The sequence below is a fragment of the Amblyomma americanum genome, chromosome 4 (genome assembly GCF_052857255.1).
Source record: "Amblyomma americanum isolate KBUSLIRL-KWMA chromosome 4, ASM5285725v1, whole genome shotgun sequence".
In the NCBI taxonomy this organism is placed as follows: Eukaryota; Metazoa; Arthropoda; class Arachnida; order Ixodida; family Ixodidae; genus Amblyomma; species Amblyomma americanum.
Genome location: NC_135500.1, coordinates 46389347 through 46395051, shown reverse-complemented (window position 1 = coordinate 46395051; position 5705 = coordinate 46389347). Strand labels below are relative to the sequence as shown.

At 48.8% G+C, this 5705-nt stretch overlaps 1 pseudogene; it reads right to left on the bottom strand.

The window, feature by feature from the left end:
• Positions 1–4462: 4462 nt before the first annotated feature.
• LOC144129479 (coiled-coil domain-containing protein 102A-like) lies at positions 4463–5496 on the bottom strand (annotated as a pseudogene).
• Between the last annotated feature and the right edge of the window lie 209 nt (positions 5497–5705).

Below are 5705 nucleotides of genomic sequence, written 5' to 3'. Positions count from 1 at the left end.
AACTTGTTATAAGAAACCGTATCGAAAGCTCTGCGGAAATCCAGAAATATTGCATCAGTTTGTTTCCCTTCGTTTATTGTTTTTGAAAAATCATGAATTGTCTTTGTAAGCTGTGTACAGTACTCACGGATTGAAATAGGACATTCGGGCGCTAGCCTTGCAGTGCCACGCAGGCATGTGGTAAACCACAGGCCGGCTGATTGGCTACTGGAAGGAACAATTCTGCTTTGTAGATGTTCTCCCTCTCACGCCATACCACAATGCACCACCTTGGTTCCATGAGCGTCTACGGGCGGCGCTCCATGAAGCGACGGCCACGCGCTCCGAATGTCCTATTTCAATCCGTGAGTACTGTACATGTCGAGCATCCTTTTCTGAAACCATGTTGAACTTTCGGTATTACGTTATGTTCTTCAGGAAAGGTAGATAAATGTTTATGGATAAAGTGCTAAAGTGTCTTACATGCTGTAGAAGCAAGTGAATAGGACGATAGTTTTGCACGTGTGTTTTGTCACCAGTGTTATGCAATGGTTTAACTCCAGCAACTCGCCAGTTATCGGGTAGGGCACCTTCCTCTATGAATTTTCTAAATACGACACATAAATACTTGGAGCACCATTGCGCGTACCGCTTCAGAAAGGCATTTGGGATGTCGTCTGGGTCGAACGATTTCTTAATATCAAGACTTAAAAGCAAATTCCATCTTCAGATATTGTAACACCAGGTATATGGTGTAAAGACAGACTGAATGATGAGAGATGACCAATGTATTCAGTGAATACAGTTTTGAAGTTGTTATTAAAGGCAATACAGGCTGCTTATCATCACGTATACATTTCCCGCCTATTACAAACGTGTCAGCAGAGTGGGAACTCGGAGTAGTCGTCCTCCAAGGTTTTTCAAGAGGTTTTCTAATAAATGATGACAGTTGGACACCAAAATATCTTTCTTTGTCAATAAAGTGTGATCTTTTAATTGTCGTGACACTTCTTCAATAATACGAGCTATGGAAGGGGCGGTTGATTTCGCTCGCCTTCTAAGGCGTTTTAGCCTACGCTGCAAGTGCAGCGTCTCTCTGCTGATCCAAGGGTTGCGGCTACAAGTCTTCTTGGATACCTTCGGCATGAAACGCTGGATACATTCATGAACCATGTTCTTGAAGATGAGCCACAAGTGATTAATACTGCAAGGATTCGTTTGGAAATCGTCATAGCCAAGGTCAAGAATGTCAATAATGGATTCATTATCTGCTCATGAAAAATTTTGAAAGCAATGAAGAGCATCTTCATTCTTTAAAGAAACATCATTCAATGACAATAAAACTGCCTTATGATCTTATATACCGGTAGCAAAAATCACGAGATGTTTCCCGTATTGCCACTTAAAAAAACAATGGCTGTGGTATAGCTCTGCTTAAGCCTGGAGTGACGCGAAAGCTACATCTGGCCGAGTGGAACTCGCTCAGTCGAAATGCAAAGTCAGTCTTTCGCCGCTCTGTTTCGCGCCGCGCCGCCGGCAGCAGCAGCTACTCAGCAACACGTGACCAACGGCCGCACACGTCATCAGCCCACGTGGCCAACCACGTGACCAACGGCGCCGCCACGGAGCTCAAGTGGTGCCACGCTGAAGGGTCGAAGAGGTGGCGTAGTGTAGCTATCGCTACAAAAAGGGATCTAGGATAGACATTGAACCGTGCTGGATTCCTGTAGGCTCATTTACAACTTGCAACAGATCAAAGTTTAAGGCAAGGTTCAGCATTAGGTTTTCCATGAAATTACAGGACTTTACAGGACTATTTATTCTTGGAAGCATGTTATTCGTATGTTATGGGTGTGGTCTCTGTTGAGCATGTCAAGCCTTCCCGTATGTGAAACGCGGCACGAGCCGTACATGCCTTCGCCGAAGTGCTCCGTAAAAGGAGTGGCGTCGGCGTTCGATCGATGACTACCAAGTCCTTGCCCGTTATCCGTGGGCTGATAATTAAACTGAAATCATTACAGGGTAGTAAAGCTTGTGGCATGAAAAGAGCTGAGAAAAGTGTCGAATGCGACGGCTCTCCCGCTCCATGCATGCTTATTTCGACGGTGTCGGAGAGCGAATTCATAAGTCTTAGCGCATGCAAATGACCTACGAGCGTAGTTAACTACGTTGACCTCAAAGCGACGACTGCCTACACAACAGTACGCGCGTACAATAAGGAGAAGTGCCGATGTGACCCGGTCAGCAGAGCATCTGTTGAAGGCAGCCGGCAGCAGTCGTCGGCGTCGACTCTCAGCTGTTTTCATTAATGCAAATGCTCCCCGAACGATTTTCTAGATAAAACGATTTAAAATCAAGTATTAAAAGACTAGCGCATATAACAAAGACACAGACAAAGAAGTAGACAGGAAAAGCGCGTCCTGTCTACTTCTTTGTCTGTGTCTTTGTTATATGCGCTAGTCTTTTAATTTATGATGAAACACCAACTAGCCCAGCTTTCCGCCTTGATTGCATTGGTTAAAATCAAGTATTGGTGAGATCGGAGAGAGTAGATGCAATAGCGGGAAGCGCCGGTCCTACGCGTAGCATTTCCTGGCTAGGGTTGCAAACAGAAATCCTTGCGGACTCGATAGGCTTCATCAAAAAAAGGGCCGGCCGTCCACCGTCGACCGAAATTTAAGAATGTGGCAAAAGTTCTCCGCTGATTACTATAAGAAGTGAAGATTTGAAATTCAGCCGCTCGTTTCGCTTTTTTCGATGCGGATAAGGTACAAACAAGCGCAGTATTTCAGGCTGTCGCCTCAGCGGGCCTGAAGCTTCCGCTCTGCCGAACCATTAGCCCAAGCGACGGCGGCAAGCTACGAGCGGCATCGTCGAACGGTGTTCTGCCCAGGTCGCTTGCGCGAAATTGCTCGGGACAACCTAGATCGCACAAATCAACTGGTGGCTTCACCTGCCATCCCAGGGCAGTGGTGCACCACTGCGCCAGGAGTGGTATGAGGACTGCAAGGCATCTAAGAATGTTAAGTAAGGAAATACTAGTTCCGCATATATGAGCATTAACCTATCAGCTATCGCGTCATACCCTTAAGGCAGGGCGCGGTCAGTGGTAAGGCGGCGACTGCTTTCACGAAGTTAGCGCGCAGATCAGAAGGAGTGCGGCGGCGCTTTCGTAGATCCATGCAGAGGTAGAATTGCCAGCTTCGTGGAATCGGGTTAGATCACGCCGCAGCACGCGGCGACTGCGTTCACAAAGTGAGCAGTCTTAAGTGTCTCCGCCGACTTTTCCTGTGGGTCTATCGAGACTCACATTGCCTCAGGATGCTTAAGGTGCTCTCCAGTGTGTGCCTTTTGTAAAGTTGCGAGGCCGTTTGCGAGTCAGAGATGACTGTGAAGGATTTGCCCCGTCTATTGCCCTCAGCAATAGCTACAGCGACGGCCTCAGTTACGGGACATTTCGTATATATGTGGCAGGAACGAGCTCACGGTAATTAGCCTCGACCACCGTAGCCACCATGGCTTTGCTGTTGGAGTAGCTCGCGGCCCGCATATGTTTAGTCGGGCTCGCCTGTACTTCGTTTTTGTACTGAGGTCGAGCGTCACTGCTGCCTTTGTGTAGGCTGGGCTGGACATGACGAGGGATGGGAGTGGTCGTGTAGCCGGCCCTGATCTGGCCTGAAACGTCTCCTGTCTCCGTTGTTCTACCAACACTATCGAAGTAACCACAATTGGTGAAAGCGCCTTTTGGATGTCTCATTCTGTGCGATGAGCTGTGCTTGTTTGTACGCAGTTTGTACGCGCGGGGCCGTCGGAAAGTTTTGAGCGTTCGACATCACCGAAAAGTGCGTCAGATAGAGATACGGCGGAAAACAGCGATAGTGCCTTTTCGCAAGCAGTAGCAACGCCAAGCTTAATGCGCACCCGAAATGGATTACTGCCATCGGTGTGCGGCAACGACAGCGCTGCGAACGTTGAGTGGGTCTGCCGAACCTTCAGAAAACGAAATTGACGCCTTTGCGAAGCCTTCAAGTCGCAAGTATTCTATCGCATTTCCTCGGGACGGTGCGTGTAATCCGCGTTCGGTACGCAAGTGCGCTGTCTCCGGCAAGGAGTCTCACTGCTCGGCCGCTGCTTCGGCACGTGTTGACCGCTATTTCTGGTTCGGAGCTTCTGTTTGTGGACCAATGTGGCATTCAAGCTTTTTTTTTCGTATTCTCTAAGCTGGGGCCCAGAAGTACAGGGCATCAACCTGTATGCTAGCAAATATGCAATACTGTGGTCAAGATCGGCCACGAATAGGCGCCGAAGACTGAGGTCTATGACGGTTTGTAAAAACTTTGTGCACCCTATAGCCAAATATGGCTTAACCTCCGAGCTCGCGTGCCCACGCTTCTCTGCCAGCGGTCTTCTTTTTCTTCGCTGCCGCGATAATCGGTGTGGCGCGAAAGATTTAACACACTCCCGGCCGCGAAATGTGTGGCGTTTAGCTCCAAGGGCACAAGCTTCTGTATAGCTTTTGTCGCCGCAGTGCGCTGGACAACTCTGTGCTTTTCTCTTGATGAGCTTCCTTCAGCTTGCTATGAGCATGCTTAAGGTCAAGCAGGTACTTTGTACGGTGCTAAAGCTCAGCCTGTAGTGCCTTTTTGTGAGGACTTGTGGAGTAAGACGGGGCTGGGTCTTACGCTGTTAACATTCCTGCATTTTCTACAAGGACGCTCGCAGATTCTTGTTGTCCAGCTCCAATGCCAATTTCTCTGTGTCCTGACGCTTCCACTAACCCCATACAGCAGAATTCTCCCCTTGCTGTTGCACCCAGAAGAGCCCTTAGTTCAGTAATTCTCTTGCCTAAACAACTGCGGCCACTTGCTTCATCTTCGAGGTCATTAAGCATACGTTCCAGGCCGTCTTGATGATCTGATATGACTTGACTAAGCTCTTTGAGGGTGTCCTAATGATATTTCCGAAGCTCATATTTTGCTCGCAGATGTTTAACCTCTCCGGTTTGTTTCCCAAGTTGTTTGGCCACTTGGTTCTGTGGGAAAAAAATAGCTTAGTTGTTTCATCAAGGCGGAGCTGCGTCAGTGAGGCTTGCTGATCAGTAGGTTGAGATTTAAGCTGACGTGGGAGGCTACTGATTGCCTCCTGGCCAGGATGGTCATGATCAGCATGGGATGACGAAGCACTGTAGATGATGCTAGCAACTGACACCCTGCTGGTAGTCCCACTCTCAGCGCACCGCGAATTGTCAAACTCCCGACTTACTCAGAGGATTCTGGTGTGGGCTAGTTTGTGCATACTTTCTACGACACAGATTGACACAGCGCAACGGAAGGAGGACGAGAAGAAACACGAAACACAGGACGGGCGCTGTCCTGTGTTTCGTGTTTCTTCGCCCGTCCTTTGTTTCGTGTTTCTTCTCGTACTCGTTCCGTTGCGCTGTGTCAATCTGTACCGACGTAGCTGGTCCAGCTCAGCCTCCAGTTCATGCTTTTTCCGCTTGAAAGCTTCAACTTTCATTGTTGCCGCATCTACACGCGCTCTCAGCACTCGAGCTTCCTTCCGTGCTTTGTGGCGTTTGGTGAGCACCCTGTTCTACTTTTCATGCCAGTTGGCTCTGCAGTCTGGCCACCAACGCATAATTTTCAGCAGGAGGCACGACGACAATCTCAGGGAGGTGCACACAGTTGTGTCGGTGTCTACTCTGTCGTCGCCTCGGCATGTCCTCC